At 47.1% G+C, this 25,212-nt stretch overlaps 1 protein-coding gene across 5 annotated transcripts in view; it reads left to right on the top strand.

The window, feature by feature from the left end:
• PDE1B (phosphodiesterase 1B) overlaps positions 1 to 25,212 on the top strand; it is a 128,300-nt gene that overhangs the window by 70,668 nt on the left and 32,420 nt on the right. The gene's annotated exons all lie outside the window — the stretch shown is intronic.

The raw sequence follows: 25,212 nt of genomic DNA, 5'->3' as shown, positions 1-25,212 counted from the left end.
GTGACAGAGATTGATTTCAGCCGGATTGCAGTGGTGGAATTTAAACCTGGACCACGATGCAGAGCAACAATTGATTAAAAGAAGAATTTTTTGAGCATGTGCAGAGTGCAGTTCCCTCACTCAATATGGCATATTGCTACACCAATAAGGATTGTTTCATATCTGATGTTGCAACTGCCAAACACATGTGAGACTTGGCACTGCTCTTTCTAGTAATTTAACGACCATTGTAGCCAGGGAGGCTGATTAACTGCGGCTCAAAAACTAGTGCTTCTCAACCAATGAAGTCAAACATTGATGGAAGAATACTTATGCAACAATTTCTGAGATCACATGTAACAACTAACCCAGTGCAATAGCAAAGCCTATTCAGTTATGTAACTTTAAGTAAGTTCACATTTTTCCCATGTATTGCTCCACTCCCATATTGGCCAGAGTCTCAACAGGCACCACCAGAGCTTTTTCACACAGTACGTGTTTCACTTATGGAATTCAGTGCCACTTACTGTGGTGACAGCTAGTAGCTTAGATGGGTTTAAAGTGGATTAGACAAATTCAGTGAAGATGTCTGTCAGTGACTACTAGACATGATGGCAGTTTATTACCACCAGTATTGGACGCAGCATATACAGTTGACTCTCAATTTAAGTAAAGGTAAAGGTACCCCTGCCCATACGGGCCAGTCTTGACAGACTCTAGGGTTGTGCGCCCATCTCACTCAAGAGGCCGAGAGCCAGCGCTGTCCGCAGACACTTCCGGGTCACGTGGCCAGCGTGACAAAGCTGCTTTGGCGAACCGGCACCAGAGCAGCGCACGGAAATGCCAATTTAATGGCGTTTAATGCCAATTTAATGGCATTTAATGAAACGTCAATTTATGTGGAGGTTAATTCCTGGGATAGTGCATAAAGCCAAAATCACATATAGTCAAAATGTACATTCTCTGCATCTCCAAATGCTTTCCCAAGCTATGTGCAATGGCAGGTGGGATTACAAAAGTTTCCCTGCCAGATGCTTTCCCCCCCTTTTAATTTATTTTCCTCCAAGAGTATAAAACTGAATTCACACAAGTTAATTCAGAACCTCCAGGCTGGATTATTGCAATGTGCTCTGTGTGGGGCTGCCCTTGAAGATGACTCAGAAGCCTCAACTAATCCAACTTGTAGAAGTCAGATTACGGGCTGAGGTTTCATTGTAACTCATGTAACTCCTGTTTTAACGCCTTCCCTACAGACCCTCTCAGGTGTTAAAATGGGCAGAGGGCATTTTAGAGTTGGAAGGACCCTGAAGGTCATCTGCTTCAACCCCCTGCAATGCAGGAATCTCAACTAAATAGAATCATAGAATTTTAGAGTTGGGACCCTGAGAGTCATTGTGGGGCTTGCATGACATCACTACCCCTATCCTGGTGTGATTTTGCCCCTCTCCTTGACCTTTCACAAGTTGAGCATGAAGATCTGAAGGGACATTCTAGCCACATTGACTTGAATGTGGCGAGAATTCTCCCCATGACTGAGAACTGTACACGTATCACAGACTTCCGGGTTAGCGCCATCGACCAATGGCGGATTCCCTCCGAGCTCCGGGGGGAATGGGCTCTATAGGAGACGGGTCCAGCCGCGGCGGTGACGCGGGGACCCTCAGAAACCACAGGCGCTGAAGCCTGTGGACCTGGTGACTCAGCGGGCACCATTTGCGCCCCCCCGACCCGCGAAGGAGACTTTTTAAAGGCTTAGGAACGGGGGACGGGGAGCGGCGCGGTGCTGAGAGTCGACTGCTTCTCCTACGGAGTGAATCCGCATGTCATGGTCGGAGAGCGCTGACTTCTTCCTTTGAACATTTGGACTAAAAGTAACAACCCGTGAGTAATATGGAAATCGGATTTATAAAAGGAAAATTTTTTGTTTGGATTAGGCACGATCGGGGAAGGCGCAAAGAGGAAGTCCGTCTCCCCGCCTTGTAAACAACTTAAAGCAAGGACTAGATAACTAAGGTCGAGAGAACATCTTCTTCTTTAGTGGATAAAAGTTATTAATTTCACGTTTTGGCAGTACAAGCAATCTTGCTGGAGGATAAGAGTTAATTTTGAGAGCTGAAGTGCTACCCCCCCGAGACCCGGGAGTGATCCGTGAGAGAGCCTGTTGAGGAGATATAGAAGATTTTGACAGCTGTCAAACTAGCTGTCAAAGCTGGGGGGAAAAGAGAACTTTGTTTCTGTTGTCTTTGCTGGTTATATTTGTTACAATTTGGTTATAAACTGTTGAAAACAAAGAAGAACTGAAACAAGTTAACTTGACTTTTGGGTTGGAAGTGGAAGGAATACTAAGTAACCAGAATCCCTCTAGAGGGGGTTCAGGGACATTACAAGAATGGCTGCAGGTGGAAAAATACAGGCTGAACTGGACAGGGTCTTTTTTCTCTTGGGAAAGTTACAAGGTCAAAGTGATGTTTTGGCTACAAGTGTTACAACCCTGAAGGCAACAGTAAATAAACTCAATGAAGCTGGAAAGGATTTGATTCAAAAAGCCCATGCAGCTGAACAAGAAAAGAAATCTGAGAAATTTGAGAAAGTCGAGAAAGAGATACATGCTGATCTGGAGGGAAAGGAAGGAGGAGCTGCAATGCTGCAGATGACAAAGGAGAGCCAGAGGCCTGTCAAGAGGGATATAAAGGAAAATAAGAACTGGATGATGAAAATCTGGTTTGAATTGGAGAATGAAGAATGGAGAGATCTCCTTATGTGGAGATCTGAAGACCTATGGATTACAAATTTGATCAAGGTGGAAGTTGGAGCTTTTGGGACATTTGGACTTAAAAGGATTAAGAAACAAGATTTGAGCTCCACTTTTAAATATGGAGGTCTGGCTGGAAGAAAAATGGACATTATTGGGACAGAGGTTCTCCGAGATTTCGTGTTTGATATAAAGGACTATAAAAAAAAAACCGGCAGAGAGGAAGTGAGAGAGAATTAAGAGCCTCGGACGTGAGGTCTCCAGGCTGATAGCAGATAGACTGATGGGCATTCGTTGGGGATCGAAACCGGGAAAGGGGGGTAGGGTTTGGGAATCCAAAGGGTGTATAACTATATTCTGATTCTTTTTCTTTTGTTTTGTTAGGAGTATAAAAATGGGGAATTCGTGGAAGGGAATTGGGGTCGATTTTAAGAATGGGTACTGATGTATAAAAACTGATGTTTTTAAGTTAAAATTGGTTATATAAAATGAACTAAATATAATAATGAACTAAATATAATAAGGTCAAAAATTGGGGACAAGAACTTGTTGAACTAATAATGGGAATTGGAATACAAGAAGGGGAGGTGTGGGGAAGTCATGGAAATATGTTATTGAAAATAAGGATTGTAAACTGTGAATGTTTTTAATTTTTTTGTTTTTTGTTTTTTTGTTTTTTCTGGATTTTTTTTGAAAATTTCAATAAATTTTTTTTTAAAAAAAGAGAGAACTGTACACGTATCAGTTCCAAATTGAAATGGGGATTTTTACTGCATCCAGCTGAATCCGGTTAAAATCTCCCTGTAGACCTTCATGCTCATAGTGCAAAAGGTTGAGAGGGGATTCTTGGAGGAGGGACCAGCATGCATGAGACCCCTGCCAAGGTTGATCCATCTCTTGAATGCAGGAAGAGGGCTGCTTTGAGGAGACTGGGTGGAGGAGAGGGGTGCTTTGAGCAGGTGGAGGCAGAGAGGATAGATGATTCTGGTGATATCAAAGGACTTCTTCACTCATGTAACCTCAGAAGAGCACAGAGGCAACGTGGGGTGAAAGGAGTATGTTTCTGGTGAAATCTCTCAAACTAGACCGCAGTGGTATGGGTTTTACGCAAAACTTCAAATCGGAAAATGTTTCTGTGCACACATTTGCATTGATTCCCCCCCCCCCCTCCAGTTTGCACCAGAAAATTTCCTGAATGCATATAAATTGATTTAATTTGGCTATCATTTATTTTAATTGTATTTGGTAAACAAAGCTAAGGGAAGTATTCAGCTAACATTCTGCAGAAGCACAAGAGGGTTCCCCCGTCTCTGCCCTGCCCTGTTCCCAAATCCGTTCCAGAATGTTGGGAGAAACCCCAGAACAGATTTAGGGAGGGCACAGTAGGAGGAGACATTCTGTCACACAAGGAGAAATTCTTGCCCTGGCAGAACATCCAGCTTTCCACTACACTGAATATAACCCCATAAACTTGAAACTGCCAAACTTAATACGGTTGCATTTGCAATTAGCACCCATTCATTGCTGCTAATGAACTCATGTTCCAAACTGTGGTTTGACTCGGAGGTCATCTGCTCTAGGGGAAATGCGGTGACAGCTCGAAGAAGGACCCATCCACCTCAGGGACCATTTTGACTCATCATGAGAAAGAGGAAGTGAAAAATGGTTAGGTATTTCCTCTTTAAAATGCAGCTGGGGATGGGGAAGGATATCTCCCTCTGCTTTTCAGAATTCATGTGCAACTTTCCCCTTAAACACCCACCCACAGCCCAACCTTGTAGCACATGGTAGTGGTGATTGGGTAACAGGCAAGCTGGAACATGTGCAGAGGAGGGCAACCAAGATGATCAAGGAAACCAAGACTCATGAAGGCTGGGTATGGCTAGCTGGAAAAGAGGAGAGGAGATATGAGAGCCATCTTCAAATACCTCAAGGGCTGTCACATGGAAGATGAAGTAAACTTGTTTTCTCCTGCTCTAGAAGCAATGGCTTCAAGTTACAAGAAAGGAGACTCCTACAAAACATCAGGAAGAACTTCCTACAGTAAGAGCTGTTCAACAGTGGAATTATCTCCCTCAGGAGGTGGTGGACTCTCCTTCCTTGAAGGTTTTAAAGCAGAGGTTGGATGGCCACCTGTCACGGATGCTTTAGCTGAGATCCCTGCATTGCAGAGGGTTGGACTAGATGATGCTTGGGGTCATCTTCCAATTCTACAATTCTATGAGTCTATCATTAGACAGAGGAGGCAATCACTTCAACCACCAGATGCTGGGGGGCAGGGAGCGGTGAAGAGGAGCTATTTGTGCCATTTGAATTGTGGTGCACCAACTAAGAAGTTGCCTCAAGTGTCTGGGCCAGTGCCTGGGTGGGTGAGGGATAGTGAGATTTAAAATGCACTTTAGATTCGTGTCTCCTGAGGCAAAATGGGAAGCTGCCTCCCCCCCCCCCCCCACTGAAGCCTTGTCTACTAGGGTTGCACAGCAGCAGCGACTTTCAGAAAGATCTCATGAGATCTCGTGGAACTCTTACAAGAGTTTTGAAAGCTGTTGTGAGACGTCGCGGGAAGCCGCTGTCATGACCTTGCTTCACTCCACCTCATTGGTGGGGCTGGACCTGCTTCTGGGGCTCTGCTTGTTGTCATCCCCCCCCCCCCTCCAGTGGAATGCTGCAAGGGAAGTTCCCTTGAGAGTGGATGGAAAGAAAAGGAAGTTTCTAGAATTGACACTCAGGGATTTCACAGTACAACCAGTACCTCTGATTTAGACTGCAGCCTTGCAAGGCCTATTGCTGCTCAACACTGGAGGCCAATGTGCCACCACACATGTGCCCCTAGAGGTGTTTTCTGGTGTCCGCAGGGTCATGTCCCCTCCTTGCCCCTCCTTTCACTGAAATCAGGCTTGAAAGAAACCTTCTGTTGTAGCCAGTAGACGCCTCATTGCACCCTGGAGGGCATTTTTGGCAGTGTGTATGAGGGGTCACAGCTGGGTAAGAGAGGGTTACCCAGACAGGGCGTTGGAAGGCTGGGGTTCAAATCCCTGCTCTGCCACAAAGCTTAGGGGATGAATGTGGGCCAGTCAGTGTCCCTCAGTCTAACCTACCTCACAGGCTTGTTGTGAGAGTAAAATGTGGGAGGAGAAGCGTGTTTGTCACTCTGAGCAACTTGGAGGGGGGGGGCATAGGTAAGCAAACAGCTGGATTGGCAAAGTGTTTTCAGAAGGAGTTGGATGCTGAATGTGCGAGATAAGTTGATATGTGAACATGTGGAAAAGCAAATTCTGTGAGCTCTTGTTTTCCACATTCTTGTTTTCAAAAATTATTTCACTGTCTCTGGTCCTTTGGGAGAAATAGGGTATTGTCCGCCCCCAAGCACACAAAAAATGAGCTTAGTGCAAAGTGCTTCTGACCATGTGCAGACTGTTCTGTTCCCTTTTAAAAAAAGTAACAATGGAATCACTGAACACACCTGTTTCATATTTTGTGTTCCAGCAACTGAATGCAAAGATGAAATTCTGACTAGTTTTGCAACCTGCAAACCTGCTGCATTTCAGTGTCCTAAAAGAGCGGAGGTTGCTTCTTGGGCTGCTAGTCATTTTAGGCAAGGCTTCATTTACTTATTTGAACCTCCTCCCCCCACTTCCAAAACAAACAGGCCGTTTCCACGCATTCCCTGCTCGCCCCCATCACCCCTGGGGAGCAGCCTACCCAACCCCCTTGGCCTCTGCTGGCTGCCAATAGATGTTCCTGTGATATAAATGATAAATGGCTTTTCACAGGCAAAAATAGTCAGTGGTGGTGTCCGATAGTCTGCCAAGCCAGCAGCTGAAGCCAGCCTGCATCTATCGAAGCGCATATTCCCCCCTCTCTCTGGTTGCCTTAAATGGCTTTTGTGCGTTTCCTTTTTTGCCTTTGCTAGCGGTTGCGAACCTTTTCTACCTTGTGCCCCCTCCCAACCGCAACTCACAAGCTCCTGCGGACAGAAGGCCTGACAACCCTACCGCAGGTTGTATCCTGTGCAGCAACCCAGCATTTAAGCAAGGGGGGGGACAACCCCTTTGCTGTGGTGAAGAAAGAAGAAATATTGGGATGTTTTTAGAAAATAAACAGTGGACTAGGCCCTGGCTGGTGGTGCTGAAGCCCTCCTGGACTGACAGGGTGGAGCCTGAAGGCTCTTGTGGACAGTGAAGGTCCTTAGTGCCTCTCTGCTCATGGCAGAGGTTCTTCAAGTCCAGCGGGCCCATATGCACAGCCCCATCCTCAGGTAAGGACAGGGAGTGGTCATTTTCCTGGGCTGAGGCTGCAATCCTGCACAGACTTGCCGTGCAGTCCTAAGTGTGGTGGCGTTCAACTCGGTTTTTAAGTTGAGCAGATCCATTGCAATGAATGGAGCTAACTTAGCCATGTCCATTAATTTCAGGGGGTTTGATCAGAGTAAAGACTTAGCTGAATACCAGTACCTCTGTCTACTCAGAAGCAAGTTCTAATTAATTCATTGGAGTTTGCACACAGGTAAGTGGGGTTAGGATTACCTAGGAGTTTGTCCACTGAGCTCAGTGGGGTTTACTTCTGAGCAGACAGGCTTGTGCTATAGAAGTTCTGAGTTGTTGTGAAGCTGGACTAGAAAGAGCTCCTGTCCATGGGGGTTTGTTGGGCTGCTTCTAGCTTTCAGCCAGGCTGCCTTTTCAAGATGGAAAACCCACTAATGGTGTGCTCAAAGTTATGTTATACGGTTTATGTTTCTCCTCCTCCTTCCTCTTCTTTTGAAAAGTGCCTTAGTGATGGTTAATAAATTCTATAGTACTTGAGGGGAAAATAAAGAAGACTGTGATACCTTAAAGACCAGCAGTTTCATTGTTTGTAAGCCAAGCAGACCCATTGTCTGTGCCAGATTTTAGGGGCTCTTGGGGGAGATGTATTCAGTGGGGGGCTCTTCCTGAATGAGTCCACCTCCATGGCACTGTTGCCACTGCCTAGCCACTTACTTAATTAACAATTGTAGAGTTAGTCCAACACTCTGGAATGCATGAATCTCAGTCCCCAGACCCCCACTCAGACCAGACCCTGCTCACCTTTGCAAATGTGCTAGCAATTTTATTGCTGCACCACTGTTTTATATTCCACCTTTCCTCCAAGGAGCTCAGTGCTCCCCCCCCCCAGCTCTATTTATCCTAACAACAACCCTGTGGGTTAGGTTAGATTAGGCTAATCCACAGTGACTGGTCCAAAGTCACCCAGTGTGCATCACATCTGGTGTGATGGCTGAGACCCTACCTGCCTGTACACTGTCTCACCAGTGGTGCATGCTCTGGTTTTCTCCTGCTTGGACTACTGCAATGTGCTCTACTTGGGGCTACCTTTGAAGGCAACTGCACATAATCCAGAATGCAGCAGCTAGACTGGTGACCAGGACCATATAACACCAGTCCTAAGTACACTGGCTCCCAGTATGTTTCTGAGCACAATTCAAAGTGTTGGTGCTGACCTTGAAAGCCCTAAATGGCCTCGGTCCAGTATACCTGAAGGAGCATCTCCACCCCCATTGTCCAGCCTGGACACTGAGATCCAGCTCCGAGGGCCTTCTGGCAGTTCCCTCACAGCAAGAAGTGAGGTTACAAGAAGAGGGCCTTCTTGGCAGCGGCACCCTCCTTGTGGAATGCCCTCCCATCAGATGTCAAATAAAGAAACAACTACAGTGGTACCTCGGGTTACATACGCTTCAGGTTACAGACTCTGCTAACTCAGAAATATTACCTCGGGTTAAGAACTTTGCTTCAGGATGAGAACAGAAATTGTGCAGCGGCGGCACGGCGGCAGCGGGAGGCCCCATTAGCTAAAGTGGTGCTTCATGTTAAGAACAGTTTCAGGTTAAGAACAGACCTCCAGAACGAATTAAGTTCTTAACCAGAGGTACCACTCTTTCTGACTTTTAGAAGATATCTGAAGGCAGTCCTGTGCAAGGAAGTTTTTAATGTTTGAAGTTTTATTGTCTTTTTAATATTTTGTTGGGAGCTGCCCAGAGTGTCTGGGGAAACCCTGTCAGATGGGCAGCATATAAAGAATAATAACATTATTTATTATTACTATTATTGGGGATTCAAGCCCTGTTCTGCCACAGCTTAGTCAAATACAGATGGTAGCTCACCTCGGGGTGGTGGGTTCAAGCCCCACGTTGGGCAAAAGGTTCCTGCAAGGGGTGGGCTAGAATGCCCTCCTGGTCCCTTTCCAGCTAGGATTGTAAGATTCCAGCCACTGCACTACTCTGGGATACTGGAACAGAATACAAGGAAAGCAAATTGGGAGCATTTCTATTTTATATTCTGTTAAGGTTGATACTCCACATTTCCTCCAAGTTGCCTCAGTGAGATGCATGGCTGAGCACCCTCTGTGCTCTCCCTCCGCACCACTGCGGAGGCTGCTGTCCCTTCTCCGCCTTGCTCTTGTCCCTGCTTGTGTGCTTCCAGAGCGCAGTAATCAGGCAAAGATGGGGAGGAAGAACAATAGAATCGTAGGGAGATCACAACCAGGGGACTTGGGGCAGGGCAGGCAGTAAGCAAAGGTTCCCTGCTAGGGAGTAGGCCTTGGCGGATGCCCAACAATGCTGACCCCTTCTCTTGGCCCAGCTTGGCATCCAGCTGGCCATTCTGGCTGGGACTGGTGTGAGCTGGAGTCCAACATCATCTGGAGGGCCACAGGTTCTCCTCTGGGATAGATGGAGTGGGGAATCAATGGAATAAGGTTGCCCTGGAATACCAGATATTTGTGGGGGCACTTTCAGTGCAAAAGTGGTGTTTTGGGGCCCACTGCTTGCTTTGTTTATTCCTTCTTTGTGCCCTGATTGAGTTCTGCTTCAGCAGCATTAATCCGCCCCCCCCCCCAACTATTTCTTCTTCTTCCTGGAAATATTGACATCACTATTCCCATCAGTGACAATGTCACTGAGGGCAGATGCATCTAATTTAGAATGAGGCCCTTCTTTCCAGAACTACATCGCCTTCACTTTGCCTGAATGGGTGACCAAGAGGGGAACAGGTCCCTCCCCTTGAATCTTTTTCTTTCCTGAATATTTAACTCTTTAAAGTAGATTTAATTTAAAAAACAACAACAACTTTGAACAATGTGCCTCTTAAATCAGGGACAGCAAGGCAACCTTCTGTTTTCCTTAAGTGTGATCAAGTTTGCAGAGTTTTTTTCTTGACTGGGCCAGATCAGTTCTGGCCACGTTTGAAAAAAAGCTTTTGCTTGTACCAAATAAATCAAGACAGTAACTATGCCATAGTGTGGTAAGGTCATTGTAGCCACTGGACTTAGTGTGTCATTTGATGGGTGTGTGCCTTTATACTTCAGAATATGGGGAGTAGGGATGTGAAAAACTGTCAGTTTTGGTTTCTCGGAGTTTTGCATTTTTCAAATGTTGCTTTCACTCTCCACATTGCCGCAAAAGTTTGCAGTTTATTTTAACAAAATCCAACATAAAATCATCAGCATTATGGTGTGAATTTCTCCTTATATATACATGTTTTTGCATCAACAGAAGTCTAGCGTCCCAATCAAGTGACTTGTTAGTCTTGCTCTATACTGCTTTGGTCAGACCCCACCAGCAGTGGCGTAGCGTGGGTTGTCAGCACCTGGGGCAAGGCAAGTAATTTGCGCCCCCTAACCCGTGGATTTGCGCCCCCTAACCCGTGGATTTGCGCCCCCTAACCTGTGGATTTGCCCTAACCCCAGATGTTGCGCCCGGTGCGGCCGGCCCCCCCTGCACCCCCCACGCTACGCCACTGCCCACCAGGACTACTGTGTCCAGTTCTGGGCACCACAGTTTAAGAATATTGACAAGCTGGAACATGTACAGAGGAGGGTGGCCAAGATGATCTGGAAACCAAGCCTTATGAGGAATGATTGAGGGAACTGGGTATGTTAAACCTGGAAAAGAGGCGACTGGGAGGAGATATGATAGCCATCTTCCAATATCTCAAGAGCTGTCACATGGAGGAGGGATGGTGCTTGTTTTCTCCTGCTCTGGATAGGAGGACCCAAACCAATGGCTTCAAGTTACAAGAAAGGAGATTCTGACTAAAGATTAGGAAAAACTTTCTGACAGTAAGAGCTGTTCAGCAGTGGAAGGGCCTCCCTTGGGAGGTTTTTAAACTGAGGCTGGATGGCCATCTGTGATGTATGATCTAGCTGAGATTCCTGCATTGCAGGGGTTGGACTAGATGACCCTCGGGGTCCTTTCCAACCCTATGAGTCTATGATTTTATGCCATTTCCCCCATTATAGACATTTTTGCAATTTCCCCTAATGCACCTTCATGTAATATGCCTTTGATGTCTATTTTACCCTAGTGTGTGTATTTTTATACACATTCTGCTAAGAAGTGAAAAAATTTGCGGAAGCGCTTGCTTCTACATGTGAAAGTTGAAGGATAGCTGTGTTCTGGTTCGCACATTGTTTCGGAAACTGCAGCTTAGGTGAGTGTGCCTTTGAACGCGAACTGAGCTCCTCCCCCATCACTAGTGGTGACCCAACCCTGCGCTGCCCCCCTGCCCTTTCACCCACCCAGCCCGGCTCAGTCTGCTGAGCATTGCTACACACTTCTTCCCCAAAGTCCTGCCCTTGTGGCTGCATCTTCCAGGCCTTGGCGCTCTTGCAGGGAGTTTCTTCAAGCAGAACTCCTGGTGTGGAAGGATATGGGTGCGAATTCTTGTCTGGAAACTTCCTTCCCTTCCTAAGGAAAGCTGAATGGCATATCAGTGCTGAGCAGAGTTAAAGCAGCTTGCAAGACGGTTGCGAGGCAGCAGCTTGTGAAGTCCCGTCCCCCCAGCTAACATGCTGTTTAGCGTTCTACTCGCACAATGTGGCTGATCACGATCAGGACTGGTGCCCACACAAGGTGCCTGCCACCAGAGTGTGACAAGTGTAGGGACCCTGGTGGGTGTGGGGCGGAACGAACAGCTCATTACAAACACAAAGGAGACTCTCTGCCATCGCTCACATGCTTGTTGCGCTAAAATGCTGCAAGTCAACTTTCTGCAGTTACCTAGTAACGCTACTGGGAGGGAAAGTAAGTTGCACGGCGATGTTTCCAACTTGAGACCTTGCAGTGGGTTTGAGGGTCACCTTTGCCTCTCTTCTCCATAACTGGGGTCCCTAGAAATGAGAGGCTCCTTGGAGAGGTGGGGGACAAATCTGGGTCCAAAGGGGAGGTACACTGGGGAGAATGTGGCTTCGCTTTCAACTGCAGCTTGCACAATTTCTCCAGCCTTCATGGCTTGTGCCTGTGTGCTGCCATCTGCTACTGATATTCCTCAGCAGCAGGAGGGAAGTGTGCAATCACACACACACACACACACACACACACACACACACACACACACACTGATCCAGTTACAGATAGGTAGCCGTGTTGGTCTGCCATAGTCAAAACAAAAAAAAATTCCTTCCAGTAGTACCTTAAAGACCAACTAAGTTAGTTCTTGGTATGAGCTTTCGTGTGCATGCACACTTCTTCAGATACACACTGATCCAGTTTTTATGGTTTGGGGGAGAAGCAGGATGTTTCTTAGAGCCTCACATTTTTTTCTACTCTGTCCTCTGCTGCATTTAGGGACCCAGGGTGATAATATAGGAAGTGGAGAATTCCCCACCCCTGCGAGTGCATTTGGCACCTTTATCTTTTAGAGCAGGCATAGGCAAACTCGGCCCTTCAACTCCCATGATCCCTAGCTAACAGGACCAGTGGTCAGGGATGATAGGAATTGTAGTCCCAAAACATCTGGAGGGCCGAGTTTGCCTATGCCTGTTTTAGAGGATGCACCTCTTAATGCTGGTCATCAACACCTGAGATATATATGTTAGGACCCATTCTATCCTTGTAACTGTAATCTGTTTTAATTTGTTTTAGACATTGCATTTTCAAATAGCTGTAACGTACCCTTGCCCCTTATGGTGAAGGGTGGGCAAGAAATCACCATCATCAACATCAAGTAATAATAAAACAATTATTGCAACTTGCCTTATAGGGATCTTGAAGAATATCCTCACAGCAGCCTTAGAAAGCCAGGCTTATCCATCAGATACGCTGCCAGCCTGTTTGCTGCGCTCACCACACTTCCCTTCCCTCCCTCTCAGACCCTTCAACCCTTACCCGCTCAATCTCCTTTAGCCCCCTCCCCTCCAATCCCCAAAGCTACCCCTCCCCCAACAGTTCACAGAGGAGAGAGGATTTCTTTCCTTCTCCCTCCGGTGCTGCCCAAATGAAGTGCACATTTTGAAATGCAGACTCCCTTCTGCCAGCAGCACACTAAGGGGAGATAGACTTCAACCTGTGGTGAGCTGACAGTGGTGGGGAGCGCATGAAGGCTTGCCTGTGCTGCCCTCCCAGCTGCCCACTTGCTCATGCCATTGGGCCACCCTCTCTCACTCAGCCAGGCCGCCTGTTTGCTTGGAGCCCAGGCTTACCTCGCCTTGTTATGCACACATGTGAGCAAATAAGCCAGTGGGCTGGTGTGTGGCAGTGTTACCGGAAAAATCTGAGGGCTCCCTTGGACAAAAAGTAAAGACACCAACCAGAGTAAATTGAAGCAAATCAGGAGCCTGTAGGCTTGGTCTTTATTGAAGAAAGACTGTCGCGACAGAGTGCTCCCCTCACTTGCAGGTGAGAGGAAAGACCCAGAAAAATAGTGTGCCAGGTCTTATAAAAACTTTTGAAATTCCCCTCCTCTAGGTCAAGCCCACCCCCAGAAACATCATGCATACATTACAGAAAGGAGGGGTTGAGGGAGGAGTTGGTGGTAACCTGAGTGTCTTGTCACCTGGCTGGTTCCTCCTTTCCCCCCTCCCCATGAGTCACTTCCAGGAGACAAAGGGGAGTTTGCAGTTTCCTGCCCCCAGAGGGGAGATCTGATCATTGTCCTTTGTTTCAGTCCATGCTGAATCCACTCCCATATGCAAGTTCTTTGTGATCTTGATTGTCTTCTGTCTGGGATCATCTGGGCAGGGCTCCTGCAGATGTGCTGAGATGGTGAAGGGATTATGGCTGACCAGGACTAAGCCACCCCCCTTTGTTAGTTCTTGTCATATGGAGTAAAATAAAAATGGAACAGTGCAAATCCGATGTATGGTTGATTTTCTATGAATTTATAACAGAAATGTGGCGTATGTAGTGTGTGTGTGTGTGTGTGTGTGTGTGTGTGTGTGTGTGCGTGTGTGTGAAGTTTGTACAAACAGAATGATTGGGGTGGGGGGGTTCCTGCTACAGTTGCCACAACGACTATGGGGAACATGGGAAGGCCTGGTGGCCATTTCAAACCTGCTCGCTCTGCTCGCCTGCTTGCTTCTACTGCTGCCCTTCCTGCTCCACTCAGTTGTTGTGTCCAATGTTGTCATGCTGCAGTTTGTGTGGCCACCTAGTGGTGGCCACGCAAACAGCAGCATGACAATTCTTTTTTTGTAAAAATATTATATAGTAAGATATGGCTATGTATGTATATAATAGCAATGGCCGAGTTGACCACCTTATTGTTTGCTTGCTAATGATTAGTGATGATCACTTGATGTTTCACTAGGGTTGTTCATCTGCTTACTAGAATGTACGGTCTCTGGAAGTTGAGTCTCCATGTGGGGCAGGCATGCGCTCATCACTTGCTGCTTCACATGCTGCAGCTGCCCATGTTAATTTGAAAAGTGGTGGACTCATAATCTGGTGAACTGGGTTTGATTCCCTGCTCCTCCACCTGCAGCTGCTGGGTGACCTTGGGCCAGTCACACTTCTCTGAAGTCTCTCAGCCCCACTCACCTCACAGAGTGTTAGTTGTGGGGGAGGAAGGGAAAGGAGATTGTTAGCTGCTTTGAGACTCCTTAAGGGGAGTGAAAGGAGGGAAATGAAGTCCAAATTCTTCTTCTTCTTCTTCTTCTTCTTCTTCTTCTTCTTCTTCTTCTTCTTCTTCTTCAATGCATGATACAGCACGCACTTTCCTCCCTAGGGGTATATGATTTATCAAAATAACAAATGTGTGTGCTCTTTGCTGCTTCTGATATGTGGCTGAGTTTTTCTTAATTGGTTGTCTCCCCACCCTCTACTAATCCGTATCTGGACAGTAAATGTCATCTGATCTGGGCAGATGGGCCTCCTTGTCTTTAGTAACTTAGCACTAGAACTGGTGGACATCCAGTGAAGCTGAACGTTGGAAGATTCAGGGCAGATAAAAGGAAACCCTTCTTCAAATAGCACATAGTTAAACGATTGAATTTGTTCATGCAAGAGGCAGTGATGGCCAGCTGGCTTTGAAAGAAGATTAGACAAACTCATGGAGGGTAAGGCTATGAATGGCTACTAGTCAGGATGGCTTTGTTCTGCCTCCCCTGTCAGAGGCAGTTGCTGGAACTTGCAGGAGGGGAGAGGCTTCGTGCATCCCGGTCTTGCTTGTGGTCTTCCCATGGGTGTCTGGTTGGTCTGAGAGAACAGGATGCTGGACTAGATGGGCTACTGGCCTGATCCAGCAAAGCTCCCACTGTGTGGAAGGGGCTTGAGAATAGCCTTTATTTTTTTATGTTTGCTGCCTTTCAAAAAAAAAAAATGCTCAAAGCAGTGCACAGCAATATTTAAAGCCATTGTAATAAACCAAGTAATAAATTCACTGAGCAATATATAAACAATATGGAGACAGCCATAAAAACAGCCTTGGCTCAGCTGATAGAAAGCCATGCTTTGCTATAAATTCTCATAGACAAACAGTAGAACTATGTTTTTTGTACTCTGGAATACAGTGATAAGAACACGAGGAGAATTGCCATATTGGATCATTCAAAGATCTGCCACGTAACCCTAAAATGATTTCCAGAAGATAAAAAGGATGATAACTGTTATGTACTAAGCTTGGATCCTAGAACAATAGGCAGGTAGGATCCTAGAATGCAACAACTGATTGGCCTGCAGGAGCAGCCCAGTCAGACCCCAGGAGGGAAGCAGAATCAGCCAATCAGACGGGACTCATTGTGTAAATAATGTATATAAAGCCTGAGGTTTGGGGGGAAACTTAACTTCTGTTCTACGAGCTGCAATAAAGAGCATGAAATTACTGTGCGACTCCAAGTATATTTCAATAACCCACCTTTACTTGTTCCACAACTGCCTTGAAATACAGAGATTCCAAACAAGCATGGATTGGCAGTGACTATTTCAGGGTTTTTGACAGCCCCACCTGGAGATTCTGGGGATTGAACCTGGGATCTTCAGCAAGCAGAGCTGGCACTCTGCCACTGAGCTACAGTCCTTTCCTAATTGCTTGGAGCAACTTATGCTAGCCTTTAGGTCTCTCCCAACTCAGTGCTTATGTCCTTTATGACATCAAAGTATGACACTTAAGAATCATAGAGGCTGCAATCCTATACACTTGAACTGTGAGCCAGCCCCATTGAGCCCCTTTGTGGGGTTTACCTAGGGCTGGCCCCACCGATGAGGCAAGGTGAGGCGACAGCCTCGAGTGGCAGGATCCATAGGGGCAGCAGATCCGGCCTCCAATGAATGCTGCCATGATGGCAGTGACAGCTGCAGCGCTCTCCTTAGAGGCCAGATCTGCCATTTCCTTGGCAGCCAACCCAATACTACCTCTATAGTGACTTCTTGGCAAATAGGATGTGCTGCTGGTCTCCTCTCACCACTAGGGAGGAAATGACAGAGGTGCCCACTGTGGTCCTCTGGGCTCTGCACTCACCTGGTATGATTTTCCTCCCATGATGGCCTTTGATTCCCACTTCAATGTTCATGTAAGGTTGATTGATTCTCCGCCCCCTGTTTCCAGTGTAGACCTTCACTCACTCCTTCTTTCCTGGAGAAGGGTGCCATTTTGTGGTTAGCCTCGTGGGCTGGCCCTGAACTTACCTCTGAGTAAACATGCATTGGGATGCATTGTGTATTTGCTTTATTCTTTTTAATTGGTTTTGGACAGTGGGTGTTCCAGGTGTTGTTACCAACCCAAAGCCTTTGGGGAGGAAGCATATTAGAAATTGGGCTGACTAAATGTTTCTTGCACCTTGTGGAAGTTGCTGATCTTTTGCTATGTGAAAGAATTGTGCAGTCAAGGGAAATAGCACTTTAATTTGTGCAATTAACTCTATTCTCTTTTGGGAGGTGTGGAAAAGCTGCAAGACAACGGTGTTATGCTGGGGCTTCCAATTCCTTTAGGGTGGCCAGATTCAAAAAGAGGGTGGGGGTGCACCTCCTGCACAGAAGAGCAGATTTCAGAAAGCGGAGGCTGTCTTGCCAGCTGCACCTTCTGAAGATCCCCTGTGTGCCCCTCCTCTCTAGTCCTGGTGTGCGTGGAGTCATTGGTTCTGGAAATGCACTCTGTGCATTCTCTGTTGCTGCCTCTTACTCACACACCCTCACACCCTCAAGAGAGGAGTGATGGCGAAGAGTCAGAGTAACCCCCCAGCTCTAATTAAGCTCCCTCTGATGCCCGCAGCTCTCCTACAGAATGCCTATTCTCTTGCCCTTGAAATCCCTCCTGAAAATCCTTTTTATCCTTCAAAGCTATTAATCCTCACCTGTTACAGAAATCAACCCTTAGTACAGGTAACTGTGTTTACACTGCTCTTTGCCCATTATACTTGACTCCGTCGACTACCCTCCCTCACTTGAAATTTTAGATGGTAAGCTTTGGGGGGCAAGGATATGCCTTTTCTTTTTTAAATGATACCTATAAAGCATAGTTGCTTTATATGATAATTTAGTATGATTATAGGGCCATTAAGGTGATGGCTTTAAGTACCACTTTAAGGTCACTAGAATCCTGTTTGTATAAGATTGTGTTTCTAAGCAGAATGAAGGACTGATACTTCATATACAAAATTTATATATAATTAATTAATGCTCAGAAGCTTGCAGCGAAGGGTCGGACTCAAGCCCAGGAAAGGATTTTATTCTGTTTATTCCCAATAAACAAAATAAGGTGAATGATTGAATTCTTCTGTGGCTCCAAAACACTCACCATGGAAGAGGCTGCCCCACTGTTAAGAGGAGCTGGATTCTGTAAGACGTGTTTTGTTTGTGCAAGCCCATCACATTTGCGTACTTTTGCATAACACTTTTGCATAACTGATTCTACATGGACACATGGAAGGAGTCTGGCCCTGACCACAAAAAAGCTAATGCCAGCAATCTCAGTAAGAGATATGGAGCAGTGCCTTCGAGTAAGCTACAAAAGTTGGAGTCCCTGATTTGCATCTCAGCTCTGCCATGAGCTTATGAGGGGGCCAAGGGGGCCAAAGGCAAGTTATGCTCTCTCTCGATTTCAACTTCCAGAGTTCGATGGGACTTACTCCTGAGTAAGCAGGTGTAGGATTGCAGCCTACCTCACTCTCTGCCTTCTGAGAGTTTGCTGACAGTGCAATCCTATGCATATCTGCCCACATGTAACCCCCATTGAGTCAGATGGGGTCACATTTACTCCAGGGAAATGTGTGCAGAATTGCAGCCCACAACAGACTTCTTTGTTGCTTTCTGAAATGCCAGAATGAGGAACCTATGGACCTCCAGAGATACTCTGGGACTCCAGCTCCCATCAGCCCCAGCCAACATGACCAGTAGTCAGGGATGATGGGAGCTGAAGTTTTGCCAACATCTGAAGTGCCACAGGTTCCCTACCTCTGGCCTAATTTCATAGTGGTAGAAAGAAGGAAAAAATGGGAGACAGAGAGGAGAGGGGGTGGGGGGTGATGTACCCCCTTTGGGCTCTGCCTTCACCCACTGTCAACATGTGCTCCCTGCCACAGATCATGCTCAAACAGAATCCCCTGCCCACTCCTGATCCCATGGGATGAAATGGGAGGGAACCGGGTGGCTGTGCTTTGGGAGAGCAGCACATCTCAGACTAATGTCTCCTTGACTTTGCCCTTGCTGTTGGCTCCGAAGCACTTTAAACACCCATTCTGTTTCTTGTCCCCCCACCCCATCCTTCAGTGGCATCGCAGCTTGCCTTCCACCTTTCCTGGCTAATTGAAAAGATAGTGGGCCCAGATTACAGCCTTGCTGTGCAAATTGCTCAGGATGGGAGGCTGGCTTGACAGCCGGCGAGGGAGATGCTCTGGCCAATGAATCAATCATGAGGCAGTGGAACCGGAAAGTCTGCTCTGGGCGACGTCGCCCGATCCCCCTCACCGGCCCAGCCAAGGTGATGATTATTCACATAAAATGCAGGCTGATAGAATGTGTGATGCCATAATCCAAGTTGTCATGAGCTTTGCTGTGCCTGGGATATAGAACTGGTGCTGGACCACACATTATAATGAGTATTATTACTTATTGTTCTTACTGTGAAGCACCGGCTGCTGTGTTAGATGAAGTGCAAGTTGAAACCAGGGGCTCCTCCGAGCGACCTGTTTTTGAGCATTCCTCCTGATTTGCTTGCATGTAGCTTACATGGAGGTAGACTGTGTCTGGTCTTCATTGAGCATTTGTTCTGATTTGCTTAAGGGGCAACTATACCACGATGAGGGATGCGGGTGGCACTATGGGTTAAACCACAGAGCCTAGGATTTGCCGATCAGAAGGTCGGCGGTTCGAATCCCCGCGACGGGGTGAGCTTCCGTTGCTCGGTCCCTGCTCCTGCCCACCTAGCAGTTCGAAAGCACATGAAGTGCAAGTAGATAAATAGGTACCGCTCCGGTGGGAAGGTAAACGGCGTTTCCGTGTGCTGCTCTGGTTCGCCAGTCATGCTGGCCACATGACCCAGAAGCTGTACGCCATCTCCTTTGGCCAATAAAGCAAGATGAACACCGCAACCCCAGAGTCGTCCATGACTGGACCTAATGGTCAGGGGTCACTTTACCTTTATACCATGATGAGCATTTATCCTGATTTGCTTGTGGGGTGTTATTCAGTTGTTCCTCCTACACTTTTCAGTGCACTTCCCTGTTGCTTTTTGTTGCACAAGAGCCCTTTAAACATAAGGGTATATGAATAACCTCTTGGATCCGACCAGTGGCCCATCTAGTCCAGCATTCTGTTCTCACAGTGGCCAGCCAGATACCTGTGGGAAACCTGCAAGCAGGACATCTAGTTGAATACATCTAGTTTAGATGTATTCAAGTCTCCAGGGCCAGACGAACTGCATCCAAGAGTATTAAAAGAACTGGCAGATGTGATCTCAGAACCACTGGCAGTCATCTTTGAGAATTCCTGGAGAACAGGCGAAGTCCCGGCAGACTGGAGGAGGGCAAATGTTGTCCCTATTTTCAAAAAGGGGAAAAGAGAGGACCCAAATAATTACCGCCCAGTCAGTCTGACATCAATACCAGGGAAGATTCTGGAGCAGATCATTAAGCAAACAGTCTGTGAGCACCTAGAAAGGAATGCTGTGATCACCAATAGTCAGCATGGATTTCTGAAAAATAAGTCATGTCAGACTAACCTGATCTCGTTTTTTGACAGAATTACAAGCCTGGTAGATGAAGGGAACGCAGTGGATGTAGCCTACCTTGATTTCAGCAAGGCATTTGACAAGGTGCCCCATGATATTCTTGTAAAGAAGCTGGTAAAATGCGGTCTTGACTATGCTACCACTCAGTGGATTTGTAACTGGCTGACTGACCGAACCCAAAGGGTGCTCATCAATGGTTCCTCTTCATCCTGGAGAAGAGTGACTAGTGGGGTGCCACAGGGTTCTGTCTTGGGCCCGGTCTTACTCAACATCTTTATCAACGACTTGGATGATGGACTCAAGGGCATCCTGATCAAATTTGCAGATGACACAAAACTGGGAGGGGTGGCTAACACCCCAGAGGACAGGATCACACTTCAAAATGACCTTGACAGATTAGAGAACTGGGCCAAACAAACAAGATGAACTTTAACAGGGAGAAATGTAAAGTATTGCACTTGGGCAAAAAAAATGAGAGGCACAAATACAAGATGGGTGACACCTGGCTTAAGAGCAGTACATGTGAAAAGAATCTAGGAGTCTTGGTTGACCACAAACTTGACATGAGCCAACAGTGTGATGCGGCAGCTAAAAAAGCCAATGCAATTCTGGGCTGCATCAATAGGAGTATAGCATCTAGATCAAGGGAAGTAATAGTGTCACTGTATTCTGCTCTGGTCAGACCTCACCTGGAGTACTGTGTCCAGTTCTGGGCACCACAGTTCAAGAAGGACACTGACAAACTGGAACGTGTCCAGAGGAGGGCAACCAAAATGGTCAAAGGCCTGGAAACGATGCCTTATGAGGAACGGCTAAGGGAGCTGGGCATGTTTAGCCTGGAGAAGAGGAGGTTAAGGGGTGATATGATAGTCATGTTCAAATATATAAAAGGATGTCATATAGAGGAGGGAGAAAGGTTGTTTTCTGCTGCTCCAGAGAAGCGGACACGGAGCAATGGATCCAAACTACAAGAAAGAAGATTCCACCTGAACATTAGGAAGAACTTCCTGACAGTAAGAGCTGTTCGACAGTGGAATTTGCTGTCAAGGAGTGTGGTGGAGTCTCCGTCTTTGGAGGTCTTTAAGCAGAGGCTTGACAACCATATGTCAGGAGTGCTCTGATGGTGTTTCCTGCTTGGCAGGGGGTTGGACTCGATGGCCCTTGTGGTCTCTTCCAACTCTATGATTCTATTCTATTCTATTCTATTCTATTCTATTCTATTCTATTCTATTCTATTCTATTCTATGACATGAGTGCAAGAGCAGCCTTCTCCCCTCCTGTAGTTTCCAGCAGCTGGGATTTGGAAGCATTGCTGCTTCTGACTTGGGGGGCAGAGCCATTGAGGCCAGTAGCCGCGGGGGGCTCATCCACACTTACCTTTTGCCCCACACTTTATAGGCACAGATGCATGCTTTCCCCTGTCTGTGTCCAAGCCTTGTTTTGCTTTTTGCCTTTTGCCCCACCACTTTCCCAAGGAAAACCTACTCTTTACAGTAATGCTGAATTGGGGTTTTCTGTAAATTGCCATTGGCTCTGGTTCAGCAGTAAAGGGAGGGTTTTCTTGAGGTAAGCGCTGGTTGGGGCGGGTGGTGGAGGAAGCACTCGGACACAGAGCTTTAAAGTGTAGACTTGGTCTTAGAAACATGACACGGAAGGAGGTCTGGATGAGCCCTGATAGCCTTATCAATTGACAGCCTTATTTAATCCACTTTAAATACGCAAACCTCAAGCTTGGATATATACTTCAATCCCTTCCACAAAATACTGAACGTCTGGAGGCCCCTTAAAACATGTACAGCAGCTAGCACCATGGCTTACAAGAGGGATGGGAAACTTTTGGCCCTCCTGATGTTGCCAGATGCCAGCTCCCATATGCAGCCCTCCCCCTACATATAGCAGAAAGTGGTAACTCCAGGAACCCCCACCTCTACCCCTGGTTTGTTATATAAAATTGGCAATTACCTGTTGTTGGATGGTTGCTGTTAATCCTGCGTGGCAGCCTCCCTCTTTTGCCTGCTTTTGTGTTAGGAAAGACTCTCCAGCAAATACATGGGCCATCTCCCCCTTTCTCCAGTGCAGTCTTTATTTTCTAATGTTTTATCAGCTTGCTTAATTAAAACCCTGTTCATTATACAGAGCTCAGGGCTGCCCTTTGTTCTCACAGAGCAAAACATTTGCTGCTGTATTATTCCCCACGTGGCTGGAGACTTGTCAAAACAGATCTCTTTGAGATCCCATACTATTTGGGCATGGCTTCAGCCCAGAGGCACTTATGTATGCCTATATTATCACCATCTCCATCCTGCTCTTTTAGCTAGAGAACTCAGGCCAGCATACGTTGTTCTCCCTTCCACCTGACTTATCTTTACAACAACCCTGTGAGGGAGATTGGGCTGAAAGAGGCCCTTGGCCCAAGGCTACTCATTAGGCTGGAGCAGCCAATGTTCTGCTGTCCAGGCGGTGTTTGACCTCAACCCTCATCATCGCTGACCATTGGCCATGCTCCCTCGTCATTATAATTCTTGCACTGCTTCACTCCCAGTGGGTGATGCTACATGCGCAGTGGTATCACTGGTTTCCCAGCCCTTCGCGTTCTTCCGCATGACTTGCTTCCAGGATTCGTGTGACTCGACCGGAGGCAGCAGTAATTGCTCAAATGCATGAGCCTGGGCTCTGTAATTGAATTTGCAGTCCCTAATCCGATTGCCAGGTGCTGGTTAACACGCTCAAGGCCCTGCAATGGCATTAGGGGGCTCCTCAGTCATTTCTCAGCCTTGTAGCTGGCCAGGAAAATGCATCCCCCCCCACTTCAACGCTGCCCTGACACAGAGCCATCTGGATCTGCAAAGTGGAAAGAAAGTCTTTGAAATGCTGCAGTGTGACACTGATGTATGCATGAACGTCTTCGAAGCTCCTACACAAAGGAGCATATGGAACTGTTTTATAATGACTTGGATTGTTAGTCTATCCAGTTCAGAATTGCCTTTTTCTGATCAGCAGGGCCTCTCCAGGGCTTCAGGCAGGAGTCTTTCCCAGCACTACTTTAGTGATGATGAGGACTGAACCCTGGGACCTTTTGCACATACAGCATTTTCTCAACACAATTCAGAAATCCTAACCAGCTCTTCCAAATCCACCAGAATCCCAGGTAACTGAGTGATTCCTAAACCAGACAGGGTTAACATCTTCAGCCTCAGTCTCTTCCAGGCGTGTGTGTGAGACTTGGAAGTCGTATTCCAGGCAATGTGACCAATAAGAATGTGCATTCTAAGAATGTAAAAAGAGCCCTGCTAGATCAGGCCAAAGGAGTCCCATCTACTCTGTTGTTACAATGACCAACCAGATGCCTGTGAGAAGCTGGCAAGTAAGAAGGAACCTGAGCTCAACAGCACTTGCCATTCCCAGCAACTGGTACTCAGAGGCATACTGCCTCCAACAGTGGAGGTGAAATATAGCCACCTTACAAACATTAAGTGCTGACATTCATACTATCTCATTTCCTATTAAAATATGGATTTTTAGATTCTTTTTTAATATAAAAACCCTCCCCTTCCTCCCACTGTACCCCCTCTGCCTACTTTATCTTGACAACAACCCTGTGAGGTAGGATAGGCTGTGAGGTTACTCAGGGTCACCTGGTGAGAATCACAGCTGAGTGAGGATCCCAGTCCCAGTCTGACATTCTGACTACTGTGCTACACTGGCTTTCCTTGCCACAAAGAGCCAAGGCTGTGAACTGCACTGGACCAAAAGTGGATTGTAATGGTAGTGAAGCCTGTGCAGAAGACCTATCCATTGGGCATTCATCCTTGCAGCTGTTGTCAGGTGATGGCAGTTGCTTATTGAACAGTCATTCTGATTTCTTCGTTGGGAAGGTAAATGCTGCTGCTGCTGCGCCCAAGAAGTGCAATCCCACACTTCTCAGTGCATTCCCCTTAATGTATAAAGTCTGATCTTTAGGGGAAGTGGGCTTCTTGTGCAAGACCCCCCCCACCCGACCAACTATAACTGTGCAAGCTGAATTTGCCACAAGGCAGCTGAATCCAACCCCAAAGCAGTGACAGTCTGGAAGCGCCCTTGCTCAGACACCCTTCCCTCACCCCTTCTGTAGCGGCACGGGGCTGTAGGGAGGCTTGATGTAGAGAACAAGCACTTCCAGGATTGACTGTGCAGAAAGATCACCTGCTAGGTAATGGGTAATCTCCTGGCCCGGTGGCTTTTAGGAGCCTTGGGCATTTTCGAAAGACTGCATCACACACAGAGATACCTCCTCCCTACATGTGTCCATCTCTGCTCAGTAACTTGAGTCTCTCAGGCCGTTGCCATGGTAATAGAACACCGCAGCAAAGCCCATAAGAGCAAACAGATTCCTAGTGTAGGAACTCAGCCGGCTGGAGTGAAAACCCACTGAAACCATTCCCCTTTGTTTGTGCTTGAAGAGACTGCTGGGGAGGCTCAGATAGTTGAGAGGACCTAGGCAAACTCCCCTCCACATGCCCAGGAGCACCTGAATCCTACTCCCCACCTCCCATGCACAGTGCATTGCGCTGGTGGTGCTGAGCAGCGCCACTGAACATATCTGAGCATCTTTGCCATTGGAAACCCTTCCCTAGGCATCTGTGGGTCATGTAAATCCTTTCCTGTGGGAGAACAGCCAGCAATGGCATTTTTATTTTAAGGAGGCAAGGCCTGTGCAAAGCAAAATAATCCCTCCTCTGGGATGCATTTTGTTAAGGAGGAGAGCGCTGACTCCTTAGCCTCCGCAAGGAATGACGAGACCACTGAGAAGCAAGAAGAAAGCAGATGGCTTTGTCTTCTCCTTCTCTTTTGACTCTTACTTGTTGTCCCAGCCTAGCCTGCAGCACAGATCTCTCTGCTTTGGAGTGCCAGCCTGGGAATTGGCTAAGTGGCTCTTTATGCGCAATTGCTATTCCCTTGGCCAGCCGGGGCACCAACCTGCCCTTTCAAGAAAGCAATAAAAGGCCAGCTGGTCCCCTGTTTGTGAAATGCAAGCCAGGTCTTTGCTGCAGAGGAAGTGGGAGAGAGTTGGCATACAAGACACGCAAA

This window comes from Podarcis muralis, chromosome 2 (assembly GCF_964188315.1).
Source record: "Podarcis muralis chromosome 2, rPodMur119.hap1.1, whole genome shotgun sequence".
Classification (NCBI taxonomy): domain Eukaryota; kingdom Metazoa; phylum Chordata; class Lepidosauria; order Squamata; family Lacertidae; genus Podarcis; species Podarcis muralis.
The sequence above is the reverse complement of the archived record's forward strand: the minus strand, read 5'-3'. Positions and strand labels throughout refer to the sequence as shown.